General features: G+C 42.3%; 1 long non-coding RNA gene across 2 annotated transcripts in view; it reads right to left on the reverse strand.

The window, feature by feature from the left end:
• Window positions 1–2151: 2151 nt before the first annotated feature.
• LOC307189274 overlaps window positions 2152–20696 on the reverse strand; it is a 205999-nt gene continuing 187454 nt past the window's right edge. Inside the window, exons 7-10 of one of the 2 annotated variants that reach the window (XR_013829129.1) lie at window positions 11243–11383; window positions 10376–10461; window positions 3839–3989; window positions 2152–3728 (exon numbers count right to left, since the gene is read on the reverse strand). This is a non-coding gene — a long non-coding RNA (uncharacterized lncRNA). Of the gene's footprint in view, window positions 3729–3838; window positions 3990–10291; window positions 10462–11242; window positions 11384–20696 lie in introns of both variants that reach the window. The other variant, XR_013829130.1, reaches the window with a different exon arrangement.

The raw sequence follows: 20696 nt of genomic DNA on the forward strand, positions 1-20696 counted from the left end.
CAAAACTTTGCTGAAAGAAATTTTAAAAGAACAAACAAATGGAAGGATCCTGTGTTCACGGATTACAAGACAATACTGTTAAGATGGCACAACTGCCCAAAGTGATCTACATATTCAATTCAATTTCCATTAAAATTAACAGCATTTTTTGAAGAAATTGAAAAACTGATCCTCAGATTCATATGGGATTACAAAAGGCCCAGAATCACCAAAAGTATATTGTAAAAGAAGAACCAAGCTAGAGGAATTGCACTTTCCAATTTCAAAGTTTACCATAAAGCTACAGTGATGAAAACAGCTTGGCACTTATAAAAAGCTAAACATATACACCAAAAGAATAGACTTGATAACCCAGTAATAAACCCTAAACATCTAAGGGCAATTGATTTTGGATAAGTGTACCAAGACCATTCAAATGGGAAAAAAATAGTCTCTTTAACAAATGTTGCTAGGATGACTGGATATTTACATGGAAAGACTTAATGTAGATTTCTGCCTTACACCATATAAAAAAATTAACTCAAAACGGAACAAACTATTAAAAATGACCAATTGTTGCCTTTGCCCCTTCCCCAAACATGTAGAAACAAAATGACTAAGAACATTTTTAAAAGTCTTACCCACAAATTAAAACTCTAAGAAATGAAAATTAAAATCATTAAATTAAAACCTTAGTAGATGGATGAAACAGCATATTAGGTATAACTCAAGAGAAAATTACTATAAAGTAGTTCTGAAAATAATGCTGAGTACAACACAAAGAAACAGAGATGTACCATAACAGAATTGGTTAAAGGGACATAGAGAATGGAATGGAATAAAATGGTCTAATAATACACACTGTTTTACAAGTGAAGAACAATTCCACCACAATAATGCAAAGAACATCTTTAAAGCAGCCATACCGAAAAGCCACCTAGCTACAAAGGGATAGCAAATGGACTAGGAAAAGACTTGTCAACAATAAAAATCAAAGGACGTTGGCAAAATAACTTCAAAGTAGTGAGAAAAGACAAATATGTACCCAATGCGTACACATAAGTGTGTAAACGTGTACTTACCGAATTCTCTTTCAAGAAAGAGAATGAAGAGGACGGCAGAGTAGGAAGACCCCCTAGCTCAACTCCTCCCAGCAACACACCAGCTACAACTCCATATAGAACAACTCTCTCTGAGAATGACCTGGAGACTAGCAGAACAGCTCTTCTACAATTAAGGATATAAAACACACACACACACACACACACACACACACACACACACACACACACACACACCCTGGTGGGTGACCCAAAAGAGGAAGGGGATATCAGAAACTCAGAGGTCCTCCTTAAGTAGCAAGGGGTTAGAGCCCCACATTGGGCACCACAGCCCTCTTTACTGGTTTTGATAAGCAGCTGAGTTTACAACCAGGAAAACCTGAGGGCTGTAGGAAACTGAGACTCTGCTTTTAAAGGGTGTGTGCAAAAACTTACTTGCTCTGAGTCCCGCTCACAGTCTGCAGATTGAAAAGTGCCTGACACTCTAGCCAGTCTGCCAAGGCTGCTCCAGCACATCCCCCAGCCTGCACCTGACTCTGGCTCCACCCTCACCCCCCCACACACACCAAGGCGGTGGCTTCTGACATTTCCGGGGAGGAGCTCTAGCCTGTGCTAAGCTCCAACTCTACCCTTTTGACTCTAACCCACCCCTGCCAAGGCAGTGACTTCTGACGTACCTGGGGAGGACATATCTCCAGCTCTGGCCCTTCTGGCTTCAGCCCACCCGTGCCAAGGTGGCAGCTTCTGACGCACCCAGGGAAAAGCCCCAGCCCATGATCACTTCAGCTCCAGCTCTTCCACTAAAGCCACCAGGCACACACAATCGACATGGGGAAACTCCTACATGCATTAGTGTAATAAAACACTAACTCGTCGAAACTGTGGTATATGGTGCAAACAGTATTCCAAGAGGTATGATCGCCTCGATAATAGAAAAGGGAAATGACTATGGATCAACGATGCAAGCAAGCATCTAACAAGTTAGAAAATAACAAGTAAGAAAATACAATTAATGTGTTAATTAATAATGATATGAGTTAAAAAATGAAACTTAAACACAGATTTAAAAAGTTAACAAAATCAAGAAGGGATTTATTGAAAATGAGGCTTGGATTCAACCCAGTAAACGTGGAAGGGAAAAGAAGGGCTAACTGCTTTGGATCAGAGCTAGGAGAAGCTGTTGCACTGCGACAGACCTGCCGTTAGGGTTGTCAGGGCAGGGGGACTGTGCTTGCCTCCCCAGGAACATATGTGGGCTAAGTGAGAAATAGAGTTAAGTGGGGTCTTCTTGGTGGGTCTTGTCCAATAGGCGTGTGGAGGAACAAGGAAAACTCAGCAAAAAGGGACGGGTGGTGGACATTTGGAAGCCTGTGGAATAAGGACAGATCCCCAGAGACCTCCCAGAATAGAGCTGGAGAAGGCTGGGGTCAAGAAAACTGCAGGGAGAGGTGTTCAACATGGAAACTCTGACAAGTGAGGGAAATTACCCTCGAGAGAGAGAGAAAAAAAGCTGCAATTTTCTACTAGACCTGGAGACTGCGAAGTCCAGCAGGCATGAGAAATGGCCAGTCTTCTTGCCCCCAGCACCCCTTAACCCAGAGGGGAGCTCGACAGAAGCTGGCAAGTGGAAGATGTGACCTCAGGATAGGCAAGGTTCTCCTATAGTAGTGAATAACCCAGAGCTCTCAATGACTTAGAGTTGATTTCTTATTCTCACTGCAGTCCGTCATGGGTTGCCATGGGTGTCTGCTGAGCACAGCTCACGCAGGTGCACAGGCTGATGAAGCCTCTGTCTGGATACATACTTCCAGAAGACATTGTCATTGTATAAGCACTACATTGGACCACTGCATGATGACTGTCCTTCTGTGAGTCAATGGTCTCATCTTAAAATGGAAATGAATGTTTTAGTACAGCAAAAAGAGCACTAGATCAGGACTTCTCAGACTGTGTTTCAAGGAGCCTGTGTTGTCTGTGTGTCTGTGTGTGTGCGAGCATGCACACGCAAATCTTAGATTAGAAAAATTTAATTAAAAAAAGTTTTCATCTAATGTATATTTCAGACAACACACTGTTGCAAAGACCAGAACACAAGTAACTCCCAGTATTTTGTGTTATTGTTGCTGTTGTTATCATCCTCCAGACAGGTCCTTGTGAAACAGCATTCTACTTTTTTATGTTGCGATTCTTAATTCTGAGAGGCCATTGTAAAGCATCTTCTTGCTTGAAGGCAATATGACCACTAGAGGGCAGCAACCACAAGACAGAGCAGTCCCTTTACAACACGGATACATTTAATCCCTCTGGATGAGGCTTCAAGGGTTTGAGCAAATGAGTAGTTGCATCAGGATTTTGGAGAAATGGAAGCTGGTTTTTGTCAAGCTCTTTCTCTGACTTTGAGCAAACTGGTTTCGGGCTCTCTGTGTCTCTGGGTCCCTCTAGGCACATAGTACAGTGACTAAAAGAAACGAGGGGCTTCTGTGTTTCTTTTCCTAACCATTCCCAGTAGCTGTCTTTGTAAGGCCCTTCAGTCTCCATGTTTAAAGCTAACCATAGAGCAACAGCTTCTCAGTGGACTCAGAACTGACCTCCTCTCCATCCAGCCAGTGAGAACTCCATCCTCACGAGGCAGTTCATGCTTCTCTGAGCTGTAGGGGACTTTGTACATGAAAGCTCACCCTCACTCCCCTGTGGGCAGGAAAACAGATCACAATTAGATGAACCAGGGACCTTAATAAATGCAGATGTCTTTAAATAAACAAGTATCTTTGGGGATATAAATATGAACAGAACCATACTTCACAATTAGAGATGAATGATGAGTGAATGAGTCACTTGAGGGTGGATTGAAGCATTAGGTCTGCAATGAGCAAGTCCGAATCCCAGCTCTCTCACTCATTGCTGATGTCTGTTCCATTATTTGGTCTCTCTGTGCTTCAGCTTCTCCATCTGTACAGAGAAAGTGAGGATACCTACATTTCAGTTGAATAAAATAATGCATGCACAAAGCCAAATACCTGACAGTGACTAAATATTCATCTTAAGGAAAAACAGAGAGAGGGAGCAAAAGCAAACTTTGTGTGTCTACTAAATGGTACAGTGGAATCAACAAGAGTTTGGAACATATCAAGTTTGTGCTCAAATTTGGTATGTACACAGAACACAGCCTATAGGTGTTCTGCCACCTATAGGCTATGTGACCTTGGACTTGTCATCAACTCATACTGAACTTCAGTTTCTTATTTGGAAAACTAAGGTATTGATGGCTACTTGTGTTGAGATCTAAAGATGACAAGGGATGTGAAGTAGCATCAAGTGGGTAGATACCAAACTGATTATTATTTTCCATATCAGACTCTTTTCCAAATGCCTACAGATTAATGCTATAATACAATCTCATTATCAACCTTCTAAATCAGACATTATCATTCCCATTTTACGGGCCAAGAAACTGAAGGTTAGAGAGCTTAAGTTACCTGCCCAGAGGCACAGAGTCTCAAAGTGGACAGTGTCTGTTTTCTGACAGGATCGTGTCCTTAGTCTAATGCCTCGTGATGCTGTTAGCTGTGGTATAGACCTGTTGACCTATGCTAACTACCAGAGCTACCGCCTAATGTTCCTACTTATAGGGGCTGTTACCACTGCAGAACCTCCCCAAAGCTGAAAGAGTACACTTTTCCTTTGCTCACCTTTTTCTCCTGCAGTGTGTGCACTGGCTACATACACCCACTAGATGGTGCCGATACCCTAGCTTTGGTTCACTTTGGTTTCCATCTTCTGTGTGAATTAAAAATTTACCTTCTGCATGAACAGATCTAAATCTCTACATAAATCCCAGCTTGTGAGACTCATTTACTTGTAAAGATTTTTTAAAAATATTCAGGGTGAACTCTGGAGGCTTAGTTATCTTGCTTAAAAATGCGGACCAACCCTCTATAAATTCACTCGCTGAGGCCCCTCAATAGCCCTGAGCCATCACAGTGCTATGTGTGTCTCGGCTCCAGGGTGAGTTGGGAATTATTAGCAGCTTTTTCGTGGAGTGTATAGATCGATGGGCCCAGGAGAGCCCATCAGGACTTCATGGCTTTTGCTTACTGCTCTATGGAATGAGACACGGAATATGGGTAGGCTCACAGCTGATACGAGGATAGGGCAGGCTATCCCAGGAGGTTAGATGACTCCCTTACCCCAAATTCTTCCCCTCGTAGCCTGTTACAAATGTCTATGATACCATCATTTGTTTAAGGCATTGTACTCCTTTATATAATAACCATAACAATAACATAGCAACGATAACCAACCTCTATATATCATCTTGCGTAGTTTACAAAACACAGCTCTCTCAATTATTGTATTTAACACACCTGAATTGACAGCGTATTTATTCCATCTTACAGAGGAGAAACTGAGCTCAAGAGAGTAAGGGAAATCCTAAAAATCTCCAAGCTACTCAATTAAAATGCTAGAACTCAAACCCAAGACTTCTGACGATCAGTATCGTATACCTGTCACTGCATGAGATTCAAAACCTGTATGACATCCTGTCATTTACAATGACAGTTCCTCTACTGCTATTCCTTTACTCTTCTTATTGTCTCTGAATTTCACCTCTCCCCAGAATTCAGAGTCCCTGGAGGGAAACTCCCATTCTCCTTCCCTCCCTTCCTCTCTGCCTCTGTCCCATCCTCCATCAGCCCAATAGTACAGGCTGTAGGAGCCAACAGAGGAGACATGTCTGTGTCCCATGCGCAGAGCACCAGAGCTGGAACGGATGACTGGGATTATCTCATCTAACCACCCTCTTTATATGTAAGGAAACCAAGCCAGGAAGGAGAAGTATTCCTAAATGTGATACCATGGGATTATCTCAGATGACCTATTTTTCATGAAAGCCAGTCTTCACCTTGGTATCCATTAGTTTGGAAACTATGTTCATGCCAACTGCGTTATCCTTTAAAACAAGGTCTCATATAAGTTTTCCACAGATGCAGCTGCTTCCCCCCACCCATATGCCTAATCACCAAATAAAATATCATTGGGATTGACATAGATACACAAAAATGTATAAAATGGATAACTAATAAGAACCTGCTGTATAAAAAAATTAATAAAATAAAATTCAAAAAAAACCAACCAAACAAAAAAAAACCTTTGTGCTGTGAAATCTCATCAGAGTTGAAATCTTTATGTCATAACTTTTTTACTTTAGGGCCTAAGGAGTCTGAGCTGTAATTAGCCCTTTTGTTTTTCATTTGTCTCGTAGCCTCTATTTGTCTTGTACACACTTCTGCTATTTACTCACTTCAGTGTATCATGGTTGTCTTTCTCTTTGCCTGATTCCCCCATGGAGCAGAATATCCCCAAGGACAAGAACTAAATCTTAGAAATCTTTGTAACTCCGGATGCTAGTTGAGTTTTTGGCAAAGAGTAGATGATCAATAATTAATTGCCAAATTGAATTACACTGCATTGAATTAGACCTACCCATTAAAAACCGCCTCCCTGCACATGTATCATCAGGGTTTTAAAATCCAGATGGGTATGAAAAGGCACCTATTAATAGATAGTTAAGCTTTAAGAGCTTTTGAGACATTTACGGTTTAACAAGCATTCTCTTTATCCTGAGCTCAAGATCCTTACTGCCTCACCGGTCAGATGAGGGCAGATGAATTAAAGATTAAGCTACACAGAATCTGGTAATTAAGTAAATATTTATTGAGCTCCTTCTATGGGGAAAAGGAAGTAATCAAGAGTTCTAAAGATGGCAGAATTCCTATGGGCAGCAACAAATCAAGGACCACCAGCAACAGGAGGATAGGTGGAACCAGGCCTTGAATGGAGGGTTGAATTTGGAAAGGCACAGAGGAATCCTTCCAGCAGGAATGAATATTGTGTGGTTTAGGCGTTGCCGTGATAAGAAAGTCTGCCTAGTGCCCTGGCTCCGAGGATGTAGAGCTCCATCATTTTCAGAGAGAGAAGGGGCTTTCAGGTCTTCTAGCTCAACCTCTCCTTCTATAGCTGGGGAGACTGAGGCCCATAGCGGGGAGGTGACTTAGGCAAGGTCCCCCAGTGAGTGAGTGACAGAGCTGGGATCAGAGCCCAGTCTCCTGACTCCCAGTCCATTGCTCTTTTCACCACATTTCTTGAATAATCCACTGTGCACCTGGCGATGCTTTTCTTTCAGAGTCCAGCCACTATTTCGTTTTCTCTGCATGGCAGGCAGCCAAGAGCCTTCTTGAACTTCTTCATGTTACCATTTTGCCCTCTGCAGAAGGGGATATTAAAGTGCTCACTTGGGGGATGGGTCATGGGGACCCGTCAGTAAATGTTTGTGAATTGCTCTGAGCTATTGGGGCCAGAGGGACTCCAGAAATGGGAGACCCCAGTGGCAGTGGTGGTGGTATCGGAGCCCTTCTTGAGGTCTTGCCTTTGCTCTGCAGAATTAAAGAGATGGTGGAAGTGATAAACTATTCCTTATGAGCTGTATTTGTGTTGAAAGCACAGCATGAGTTCCCTGAGCGCTCCCTCTTGCACAACCACAGCTATGCACCAATCCTCCTGGGTCCAGAGATGGAACTCTGCTTAAATGCGTGGAATTTATTCTTAGTCCTTTTCTTAATTACGACTTTATTTTTATTTCTCTGGCGTTCTCTAGGGGAGGGGTTAGAGAGGAGAGGAAAAGGAAGGAAGGAGGCAGGGAAATGTGTTACAGATTCAAGACTTTTTTTTTCTTTTTTTTTTTAATGTTTCTGAGCTGCTTGCTGTCTGCAGAGTAAAGGGATTTAACGGATCTTGCAGAGATGCAAACTTCATTCCAAGGAAGCCGGAGCCCAGAAGACACGTAACAAATACAATGAAAACATAACTTGAGGTGAGGGCAATTGTTATTTGGCTAATAAACCCCCTAGGCTGATGGAAAAAAAGACTGAACCTTTCATTCATCATTGAATTCAATAAACAAAGGGGGTGGACGTTCAGGGTAAGAGGACTATGTAGTCATGCTGAGGGTATTTCAGCAAATTGCTATGTAATCACCACCACCATTGCTACTCCAGGTTAGTCATGCAGCCTTCCCTCCTGTGTCCAATTTGGCCCAATTTGGCATCTCACAACACTGAAAACTTTATTCACTCTCATGCGATGGTCCTTGTTCAAAATCCAGTTCAGAACAAGTCCCCTGAATGTCTACATCTGTGTCCCGTCTTAGTGAGTCTTCTTCACTATCTGGAGCTCCTCTACAGTAAGTTCGTTGAGTGTAGGCGCATTCCCGTTACCTGTTCTCTCACTCCTGCCCTGCCTCCATCTGTATCTTCCTTTCCTCCTTCTTCCTCCCTGCCCTTTTTATTTTCCTTTTTCACCATGATCATTATGCCACAGCTCTAGGACACTTTATAGTCTCCAGAGGAAGGGAGTAAAAAGAAAATGGACTTCGGACGGAAATATCTTACTTGTGAATCCTGGCCCGCGTAGGGACTGGCTGTGGGAAATGGAGCAAATCCTGAAACTACACAAGACTTGAGATTTCTCATCCACAAATGGAAGGAAAAAACTCAGTGGTCTAAAGGCTTCTTGTAAGGATAACCTGAGAGAGTGAAGTAAAACACCACAGTGCCACCTGGGGTAGAATAAGCACGTGACAGATGTGAGTGTCTGCACTCTCCTTTGATCTTGGGCTCAGATGGTGGGGACTGGGAGTTCTGACTCATCCAAGCACAGCTACAGAGCAAATGTATGACCCTGGGGGTGATCCAAGGGGACTTCTCCCCAGGTGCTTCCACAAGCTCTCTTTACCTCCTTTCTGCCATGGAATATTGAAGCCTTCTGCCCAAGGAGGTGGTGAGCACGATCTTTAAGAAGGTGGGTTAAGGAGTAGAAGACAACTGGGATGGAGCCCAACTGCTCCGCTGACTAACTCTGCAATGTTGGACACATGGTTCATATTTTATCTCTTCTCCAGTTTCCACATCCACAAAAATAGGGATAATACCTTCCTCGTATGCCTTTGTGGTGAGTAGCTAGTGAGGGTGAAATACTTCAAATGATACCTGGCACACAGCAATTTTGGTTACTATTATTTTTGCAAGAGTGGCCCAGCAAGGGCAGCTGCTTTGTGCCATGGGACTTCAGTGAAACAAGAAGGCACAGGGAACTGGTGGAGACCATGCTTTCCTCTGACTGGGCAATGCTCCCACCTCCCTTCCTCACTTACAACTGATGAGTAGGGCATACACACTTCTGATCCAGCTCAAGGGTTTCCTGCCCCATGAAGCCTTCTAGTTCCATCTCTTTCCTCCTTTCCACCTCTACACGTGGCCACCATTTCCTTTGAGCTTCCAGAGCACCATATGTCCTCTTTGGTGTCAGTGAGTACCGTCTAACTAGTGCCATTGAAATGGATACTCAGGGTTCGGTTGTCATGCCAGGACATGAGCTCCTGGAGGGCACAGACCATAGCTTTTACCTCTCACCGTATCTATTGGCCCGGGTTGATGCAGTCGGTGCCCGTACAATAAGCAGGTTGGTAAATGAATGGCCTACCAGTTGCGACTCAATTATGTCAGGATAGTGATTTTCTGAACTATGTGGTATTCTTTCCAAAGGAAACGTCATAAGCAATGAGATGTGATGAACCTTGGAAAGTGATTTGGCTTCTAAGAAACATCCTGTAAGATATTTTCGATGGTGGTTTTGAACTTACTCAGTTCAGCTATTCAGAATGAAGCATGATCATTGATTTGTATTAGCAAATAGCAAAGGGATAGACGAACGAAACAAAAGGGGAGACTTGCTCATACCCTGCACTGGGTGTTGAAGTTGTCAAAGTAACCCGCTGTTGTTGAATGCTGTCAAAGAACAGACCGAAAGGAAAACAACTACATCTCAAATGCCCAGTGCCTGAATGGGTAGAGAGGTTTTATTGTGTTGGTCATAAATAGCTTTCATGAAGTTAGAGTGCTTACTTGAACCCTACTTGAACTAGCTGGATGCTGGTGCATTCATGACTCAGAGAAGAATTTTTTTTAAAGGTTTTGGGTTGCTCCCACTTCTTGTCATGGAGTGAGCCAATTTATAAAAATTGTTTATTACTCCGTAGCCCAGCTGGACCCCAGAAGGATGGGGCTGTTGTGACCATGGAAAATAACACAAATGCACACAGACACCAAAATGAAGTCAGAGATCTTCTGGAGGCTTAGATAAACATTTAGTCTCATAAATAAATACATTATCAGACCACACAAAGCACTTCCTACCCGGTCTCTTCCTCAGAAGTCACAGTCCAAATAGCTTCTTTAATTTGTCCAGGTTCAAATGATGAAGATGTATTTATTGATTACCTACTGGATGACCAATTCCAAGCCCCATGTTCCAAGAGAAACAGTAGCAGAAAACACGGTCCCTTGCTTCTTCTAATAATTTGGAACTGTAGATACAGAGGCAAAATGCACAAACGTAAATCAATTAGTAACAAACGTAAGCCAGGATGAACACTAACTTGTGATGTCTTGGGAAACGGATTGCAAGGTAAGAAGTCTGAGTCCCAGAGTTACTACCAATTTGCCGGATGACCATTTATTCATCCACTCATTGGATAAACACATCAGCACGTATTACGGATCAGGTACTATGATAGGTAGTGCAGATATCTGGAACAAATCATTTATTTTTTCATTCACTTATTCAACAGACAGTTAATGATTATACAATGCGTGAAGCATTGTGCCAGGTGCTAGGGAAGAGGGGAAGATAAGTCCCTGCCCTCTGCAGGTCAGACTCCTCAAGACAGTGGTGAGTGTTGGCGTGGGGGAGGGTGGTAGATTCATTGGTTTCTACTGTCCTTTCTGCCAAGAATATGCTAAGCAGTAGATTGGAGGATTATGTGGTTCATTTGCTAAGCGTCAGGTCAAGAAGATGAACGGTCATTTGTAAAAATGGGATAAACCCCTGGACTTTGAACTGCAGACTTTTGGCTGGGAATCCCCTGAGAGCCTCAAAGCACAGCACTCACATGTCTATGTGTTCCGTTAAGAATGCGAGTCAGCCCTGTTCATCCCCTTGAACATATACATTTCTTCATAGTTTACAAGTCACTTCCATGTGGACAGTTTTATTTGCTCCACATAACAATCTTATGAAGTCAGGGGTTTAATATTCTCTTTTTAAAGATAAAGAAACTGAGGCCACAAGTGGTTGAATTTACTTACTAATGTCTAGGAGGAGTACAGCTGGGGTCAGAGCCCAGGGCTCCTACTTCCCAGTCTGGGTCTTCTGCAACAGCAACAGTATTTATTCATTCGGGACGCGTGTTCTGAGGGCCAGTTACGGCTCAGGCATTTGGCAAAGTCCTGGGAAGTCATGAAGAACCACACAGTCATCTAAATGATGTTACAGTCAGTTCTCCTCTAATTCTTGCTCAAAATTAACAGGCTATTACGCTGCTTTGTAGCTTATTGTGTAGTTTTACATGCAGTTTAAAGTACGAGTTCCTAGATCATAAGCTCCTTATACCCAGGTGCCAGGTAAACAACTCTTGATGAAGCACTTTCCTATCTTCATACCAGTTCAACTGATATTGATGGCAATGTGCGTGTATAAAACATTATTCCTATTCATTAACCATGAAGTGTATATTCTGAGAGACCCAAAATTATATAGTTGATTAGTAGAAGATCTAGAATTTAATCCTAAGTCATTTGTCAATCAGCACTTTATCATGTGCATTCCTTAAACAACACTCTATCCCACTGTGCCATGTATAGGACATAGAAGAGTATTTTTCCTACAGTAGCAACTCCAACACTTATTGTAGAATGAGTAGATTGGACATGGATTCATTTAATTTCTGAATGGGCTATACATTCAGCCCCTAACATCTAACTGTCACTAAGTCTAAGAAATAACTTTCCTCCTAGACACAAGAGTACTTCGAGAGTTTGAGATATAGGGAAGAAGTGAGAAGAAATCAAAGAGTGAAAGACGAAGGAATGATAAGTAAGAGAGGCAGAAAGACCGAGAGCTTTGGCATCAGACCTGGGTTTGATGTTAGTATCGCCACCGACGTGAGTATACCTTCAAGCAAGTATTTTAAGTCTTGGGTCTTAAGGGATGGTTAAGAGGATTAAGGGCAATAATGTAAGGTGAACATTTACCACAGTGCCTCGTCTACAATAAATACTCAGTAAACACTAACTCTCCATTCTAATACAAGCAGAGACAACTGTAAGAGCAAATACAGAGTTGTGAGGAAGTGTAGCATATGTTTGGGGGGAACTCCGAGGAGGATAAAGTATATGCATAGGGACATAGGAAGAGATAAATTTGAAAGAGTAATACGGGTCCAGATTTTACAGCGCTGTCAGTGCCATTCTAAAGGGTTAGAATCTGTCCTGTTTCTACAAGGGTCTCTAACCAGTTGGGTCTTTTATAAACATGTTGTGGGTTTAGGCGGGGGAGAGTCGGTAAGTAGGCAGATGCCAGGAAGCTACACAAAACTGGAGTAACATTCACAAAGATCCTTTTCCCCTGATTTGCCTTTCGTAATGGCTGTAGGAAAAAGTACCTGGTGCCCAACTGTACAAACCTGAACCACTCTGAGTTTCTCCAGGACACAAATCCTTATCCACTGCATGGTTGGAAAAGGATATATACATATATTTTACAATGCATTAGCCCTTTTTGGACTGTGGCCACACCATAGAGGGTTTTCTAATCTATTTTGAGTTCTAATTGATTACAGCATTTGGAAAAATGTACAGCAAATTGCTCTGTTAATCAAGGTAAATCAAGCTGATGTCATAGATGCTAAATATATGTTTTTGCAGTAATACTATTTACGTGGCTGGAACCAAGGCTGCTGTCAGTGTTTCCACTTGACAGCTCTGCCTTCTCAGGAGCTCATGGCTTATCTCTGAAAGCATTTAGTGGTTCGTCTTCAAGGCTGGATTCCTGGGTCCTTCTCCCTACATCTAAGGAAGGGGTCTTGGGAGAGGGCAAGGCTGCCTCCTTCTGTACAGACTCAAAGGCAGTGGGAATGAGGTCATGCCACAAAGGCTAGGAAGACAAGGAAGGGGATATCAAAGGCAGGTGATTTTATGAAACCAGAAGGACCCTGGCATGTCACATCCTTTGGCTGATGAGAGAATTGAGGGATAAGCAGAGAACTCTGTTGAGATACAGAAGATCACAGTATGCAAGAATCCTCAAAGACCATCTAGTCTTCCTCAGTAAGACCCTTGAAGCATAGCTACAAAAAGGAGTTTATCAGCAATCACTAAGCAAGTTAGTCTCAGAGCTAAGATTAAAAATTAGGTGTCCTCACTCCTCATGCTCTTTCTAAATGATAGAAAATGTTGTTGTCTTGTTCTTTTCTTTTCTCTTTTCCTTCTTTCTCATCATCATCCCTAATATTCAATGTTATCCATAATGCTCACTACGTACCAGGCTATGTAATAAGCACTCAATGTTATTATAACCATGTAAGGTTAACATTACTTATATACTTTTTAAATGAAGAAATGGAGACTTAAAGAAACAAAGTAGCTTGATCAGAGAAACTCTGCTAATGAGTAGCAGTAACAGGGATTAAAACTTGGAAATATCTAACGCGTATGCTTGTGCCCTTAATCATCATAATCCACTTTCTATCATGTTTGCATACCTTTTTATTTATTCATTTATTTTTGGCTGTGTTGCGTCTTTGTTGCTGCGCATGGGCCTTCTCTAGTGGCGAGCAGGGGCTACTCTTAGTTGTGGTGCGCGGGCTTCTCGTTGCGGTGGCTTCTCTTCTTGCGGAGTACGGGCTCTAGGCACGCGGGCTTCAGTAGTTGTGGCACGTGGGCTCAGCAGTTGTGGCTCACAGGCTCTAGAGCTCAGGCTCAGTAGTTGTGGTGCGTGGGCTTAGTTGCTCTGCAGCATGTGGGATCTTCCCGGACCAGGGCTCAAACCCGTGTCCCTTGCATTGGCAGGCGGATTCTTAACCACTGTGCCACCAGGGAAGTCCCTGCTTTCTAAACAACTCTTTGAACATGGTGCTCTGTACTTCGTGAACACTATTTTAAAAATTCACTGATGATGAATTTTAAATGATGCTGAGAGTCATAGCTGATTACTCTCTTGCAAGTTGAGGGGAAGTAACTTGTTGAAAGTCACACAGCTAGGAGGTTTTAGAACTAGCCATCGAACCTATGATATTTCTGTGCGTCTGAGTATAGTAGTGAGTACATGATAATGAAGGAAGGTAAGAGATAAGAGAACTAAAACTCAGCTCTGTCCCTGAATGGCTGTATCCTGACCCTGACCAATTTCCTCTTCTTCTCTGGGTCCTAGTTAGCATGTTTGTACCATGAAGACACTGAGCTTCCTGTCAAGTAGTGTTATTCAAAGAGAAACACCAATAGCAATAGCAAGAAGAGGAAGGAGGGGAAAGCAGAGGGAGAAAGAGATCCAAGAATACACGTGCAGAACTTCTAAAACCAGGAAGGATTGAAAGAAAGGATTTGGGATGAAAAAAGAGAACCAGAAAATTCATGCTCAGGTCAGTGTTTGAGGGTCATCCATGGCCTGGGTGGTGCCCCATCAGGACTAGATCAAAAGCAGAACAGTGATGCAATCAGCTGTTTGTGTACAGATGCTGGCCTTCACATTCCCACATGGGAACATCTGCTGGGGACAACCACTTGAGAAATAAGCAGGCAATTAGGTAGCAGATATATCTGTGTCAAGAACATGGGACCACCAGCAGCGGGGAGGCTGCAGCAGAGGGAGATGGCTATGCTGGGAAAGATTCTCACGTGAGAGTCAGACAACCTAAGGCAGAAGAAGGGTCGGGGGACAGAGTTCAGCAGAGAAGATCATCTGCTGCTTGTTTTGCAGCATGGCTGTATGATTCTCAGTCTTGGCTATAAATGATAATCACCTGCAGATGTTAAATGTCCTGATGCCCAGGCTGTACCCCCAAACAACTCAATCAGAGTCTTTTGGACTGAGCACAGGTAGCAGTGTTTTTTACAGCTACTTAGGCAATTCCAATGTGCTGATAAGGTGGAAAAGCAGTGGTCTGGAGGTCTCTAACCTTAACTACTCGGGTTGGTGACACAAAGCCAGTGGTCTATAAAAGCTATCATCTTCATTCCTCTATGCTTCTCTTTGGAATAAATCTAAGTATGCATTTTGAGTTTATACAATCCCATTTCAATGGTCTAGGCCTCAAGCAAAGTCCATCTATTCCATGAAACAAATACAAACTACTTCTACCTCTGCTACTAGCTAATTGTCAACAAGTTGGTGCTCTCTTCAAGATTCCATTACCTTATCTGTTGTCCCATAGAGTTGTTTGTTGGGAAGTAAAATGGGATAATGTATGCTTAAGGGTTTAAAACAGGCTGGGGACATAATAGGTGCTCAACAAGCGCTGGTGGAATTTAATCTGAGTCACACACACACAAAAGGAAACATTATAGCAAGTCAGTTTGGGCATCGTTCTTGATGCTCTTCTCTCCATCAGACACCACAGCCAATCCATCATCAATCTTGCAGATATTATGCCCTAAATATTTCTTAAGCCTATTTCTTTTTCTCCAGTCTCAGTGCTATTGTTCAGGCTCTTACCATGTCTCATCTGAACCACTGCGACAGCCAAGAACGAAGAGCTTTATGTCCCCAACTGTGTAGCCCAGGATCACACGGCTTCACACGGAACACACATTAAATGTGTTCCATACACCACAGACAGAGGAATTCACAACAAACAAATATCACCTCAGCTCACAACCTGTCAGGGATTCTCTGTCATCCAGAGGACAAAGACTGAGCTCTTCAATGTAGCACGTAAGACTCTTCAGGACTTGTTTCCACTGGTCTTCCCACACTCACCTGTTTATAAAGCTCTCTCCACCCGTTCACCTCTCTCCCACCATAACCAAGTTCATATCCCAATGCTATCCATCTACTTAGATTTTCCTCTGACTGCACTTGGATGCTTTACAGATCACACCCTTTTCTTATGCTGTTTGCTCATCTCAGAATACCTTTCTGACCTTTATCCTTCACCTAGCTAACATAATTCTATTCCTTAAGCTCAACTGAGGCACTACCTTTCTCAGGAAGCCTTCCCTGATTCCTCTGCCTTGGTTTCCATTTCGTTCTATGCCTCGCATTTCCCTCTATCATAACATTTCACATTTTGCTGGAATTATCCAAACACACTTATGAATTTCAGCCAGTAGACTGTTAGCTCCTCCACGACAGAGCTATAGTCCTCCACTATATACAGTCAGGATATAGAGGATGCAGATGCTGCTTCGACTCATAGCAGATGCTCCATCACTTGTAAAACTTCAGCACAGTGAACCTGAGACATTGTAGTGAGCTTTGTTCCCAAGGAAGAGGTTGTTTTCTCTCCCACGTCTTCTTTTCCACTTACTCATGGGGAAGGGCCAGGACTGGGAGATCTGTGTTCAAACCCTGCTGGTCAGTCAGCTCCTAACTAAGGCCAAGGTCCTAAAGGCAGTCCTCTGGGAATCTTTTGCAGACAGAAATGGAGCCATGCAGGAATAGATCTCAGTCTTATTTCTTTCCTCTGGACCAAATTGGCTCTGAGTAATGCCTCTGTGATCCTAACCACATCCTCCTTTTCCACTGCCAAAAACAAGGGGATAGAGATAAACCATAGCTCAAGCTCTAAGAATTTGGAGAAGGTGACTCGCTTGCTGGGTCAGGGCCATATTCTAGGAAGGCTGCTTCCACCCCCTTGGGTCTTAGATTAGATCGTGTCCTTCCAGTCTTATAAAAAATGGATTGTCAACAGCAAGTCAGAAAATATTAATGAGGTGGGCAAGAGATGCCCCCCAAAGGGGGAGGATTGCAGAAATTGCTGAGGAAACGCTCAGTAAGATGACATTTCTAAAGAATTTGCCCTCTATTTCTAGTGACTTTCATACAAAGTTACTGTTAACTCCCCCAACTGCATTGGAAATATTTAGATTCTGTTTGATTTCAAAAAATTAAGCATGATTTGAATTGGAACCAATGTTAGAGATAATCTGGGCCAAACTCAGAGCTTTTGCTTTTCTGAAGGGAAGTGGGGGATTTTGTTTTCCTGGTCGCCCAACGTTTAATATCCTCTTTTTAACTAGACTCCCATTTTCCTTTGGTTGGTTTGCAGTAGACAGAATTTGAAGATGGCCCCTAAGATTCCTGCTCCTGTGTACATTCTATGTGTAACAGAACCAATGGAATATAATGGTATATCACTCTCATAAACAGATTAGCAATCAGTCAACCTTGAGTTGATCAAAAAGGAGATTATCCTGGATTACCTGGTCTAATCAGATGAGTCATTTAAAAAAACGTCATTTAAAAGAAGTGTCAGAGGGACACTCTTGCTGACTTGAGGACAAAGAAAACTGACATATTGTGAGGTTCAGGCCATGAGGCAAGGACTTGAGGGTGGCCTCTAAGAGCTGAGAGAGGTCCCTGGCAAAAAGCCAGCAAGAGAATAGGGACTTTGGTCACACAGCCAAAAGGAATTGAATTCTACCAACAACCACGTGAACTTGGAAAAGTACTGTGGGTCTCAGGTGAGACCACAGCCCAGGCTGACTGACACCTTGATTTCAGCCTGGTGAGACTGAGCAGAGAATGTATTTATGCATTGCCCAGACTTCTGACATACTGAAACTGTGAGATAATAAAATTGTGTTGTTTGAGCTGTTACATTTGTGGTAATTCCTTATACAGCACTAGAAACTAATACAGGGTCCATTTCTCGACTGTTGGTTACATGAACAGGGCCATCTCACCTCCATTTCGGCAATGGCATGTGACCCAAGCTTAAGCTAAACACGGCGTTACCTCCTCCTGTCCACAAGGATTGGCTCAAGACGAACACGTGAGCCAATCTGTGCCTATGCGAATCAGGCCGAGTTCTTTTGTTGGATCTGTTTAGGAAAGAAAAGTGCTCTCTTTTCACTGAAATTGAAGCTGAGGGCATTTAGCTCTGGAGCTGATGTCAACCATACTGCCCCCACGTGGAATTTGGGAGTGAAGCCAACATTGAGAAGAATAGGTTTCAGCAGGGGAGAAAAACGGATTTCTTGACATATTTTGAGTCCTGGATCCAACTGAGCCTAAAGGAGAGCTTACCCATGGAGGTTTCATCCACATTTAGTTTAAGACAGCTTGAGAGCAGGTTTTTGTCCCATGCAATAGAAAATGCTCTATCTGAAGTATGGACAACTTGGCGCCAGAGAAGGAATATGTTGATCCAATCACACAATGTTATAAGTATGACATAGAAGGAACCAGGTTTCCTCATGTCCGTTCAAAAGGAATCAATATTACCTTATTTCTGTGCCGAGCCCCTACCTGGGAGCCATGAATTATTGATTTCCCAAGAAAAGAATATAATATAACAGCGACAGCAACAACAATAATTACAGTTCAATGAGGGTTTATTACTAGCCAAGCTTTTTGTTATGAAGTACAAATGGTATTTAATTTTATATTTCTATAAACCTTAAGAATTTTGTATCTTAATCATCTCTATTTTAAAGATGGAAGTTCAGAAATGTAATAACCTAATCAAGGTCACATAGAGGAGACAGAGTTTAATCCTTATCTGTCTGGCTCCAAAGTCTATTCTCTTAACTAATGTGTTAATTGTTGCTAGGATAAAATAGGAACAAAACAAACCTAGGGGATGTTTCTGTATTACTTCAAATTTATTGTAAGAATATGTCATAAAGGCATCTTTTTTCAAATTAATTAATTAATTTATTATTTATTTATTTATTTATTTTTGGCTGTGTTGGGTCTTCGTTGCTGCACGCGGGCTTTCTCTAGTTGCGGTGAGCAGGGGCTATCCTTTGTGGCGGTGCGCAGGCTTCTCATTGCGGTGGCTTCTCTTGTTAGGGGGCACAGGCTTTAGGTGCGCAGGCTTCAGTAGTTGTGGCTCGCGGGCTCCAGAACGCAGGCTCAGTAGTTGTGGCACACAGGCTTAGTTGCTCCGCAGCATGTGGGATCTTCCCGGACCAGGGCTCGAACCCATGTCCCCTGCATTGGCAGGCGGATTCTTAACCACTGTGCCACCAGGGAAGCCCAAGGCATCTTTTTTGATTAATACAGATCCACAAAGACTGGTGATACTTCTTAGCCAAGCAGCACTACATGCTAGAAGAAATCTTTAATCCCTAAAGTTGGAATATTAAATTGTACCTCTCTTAACCCTCCTTTATTTTGAAGACTATACAGGAAGTATACTTGGAAGGAAAAAATGCAACTCACTATGAGGGAAAAAAAATTCAAACTAGCATTTGGGACACTTGTATTCAAGTTCCTATTCTTCCTACAATTCCCTATGTGATCTTGGCCAAATCACCTCTCTATTGGCCTTTGTTTTGTGACCTATAAAATGAAGGAATTTATATTAAAATTGATGAAAAATCTTTCATGTGTAGAAAACTCTGTCCTATTATGAAGACATTTTGATGGGACTCCAAATACTCCGCGAACATTTTTGGCTAAACTTATGTTTACTTCAATTTAGATCCCTTGGTTCAGTCCTGGAGTGTCTCTGAGATGTTCAGCCACTGGAAAGCCACTATGCCCAAAGTATAAAAATACGGTTCATTAGTTAAGCACTTACCTGCTAAGATGCTTACAGAATTGCATATGGCATCCTGTTTATTAAACATTACCAATGAGGAAATAGAGCTACAAAAAGTTACATAACTTCGCTAAGGAGCAGAGCATAAACATAGGTCTACCTGACTCCCAAGCGGTCATGTGAATAGCAGGTTTGGCTTTCCTGACTGCTGTCCCCATTGCTGTGATACAATTAACCCAACAGGCCACACTTTGAAGAGCCAATGGTTTTGAGATGGATTATATCAGCAGTGGGTTATAATGCAGGTTTTTTCTTTTTATGCCATAAGACAAGGTATCAGGGGATGTGGATTTTGGTTATGTTTCTGATTCACAGTACCAGGAAGAACAGACATGCTTTCAACCCCTAATTATAACCTTACATTCACATAGGACTTTAGCTTTTTAAATATTTTTATTTATTTTATCTGTATCCCCAGATTCGCTCAATAAAATTTTTTGAATGAATGAATGAATACATTCCCAGTTCAAGACAGCACTGGCAAGTGAAAATGGTAAAGAGTTTAGATTTAGATGGACCTGGGTTTGATTCCTTCCTCTGCAGCTTACTGACTCTGGGATCTTAAGTATGAGAGTTGATTTTATGAAATCTGCTTTTTATGAGGGGGGTCAAATGCATCGCAAGATGACAGAAACAGTTCAATGCAATTGACACAGAGATCACATCCTACACTGTTGTTACCATGTAGAACTGGAGCAGGAAAACACCAGATAGTGTATGCCAATATACATACAGCAAATTAATGATTACAGTTCCCTCAAAGATAATAACACATATAATTATCTCATGATAATAATCTCACAAGGGAGGGGTCATTTATTATTATCATCATCATCATTTGACAAAGGAGGGAGCTGAGGCTCAGAGAGGTTAAGTAAGTTGCATGAGGGAAGAGCCAGAATTTGAACTCAGTACTGTCTGACTCTTGAACCTGTGCAGAAAAGCACTAGATTATAACTATGCACCCTTTCCTTTTCTGGAGAGAATTTCCTTGT

This window comes from Stenella coeruleoalba (genome assembly GCF_951394435.1).
Source record: "Stenella coeruleoalba genome assembly, chromosome: 7".
Taxonomy (NCBI): Eukaryota; Metazoa; Chordata; class Mammalia; order Artiodactyla; family Delphinidae; genus Stenella; species Stenella coeruleoalba.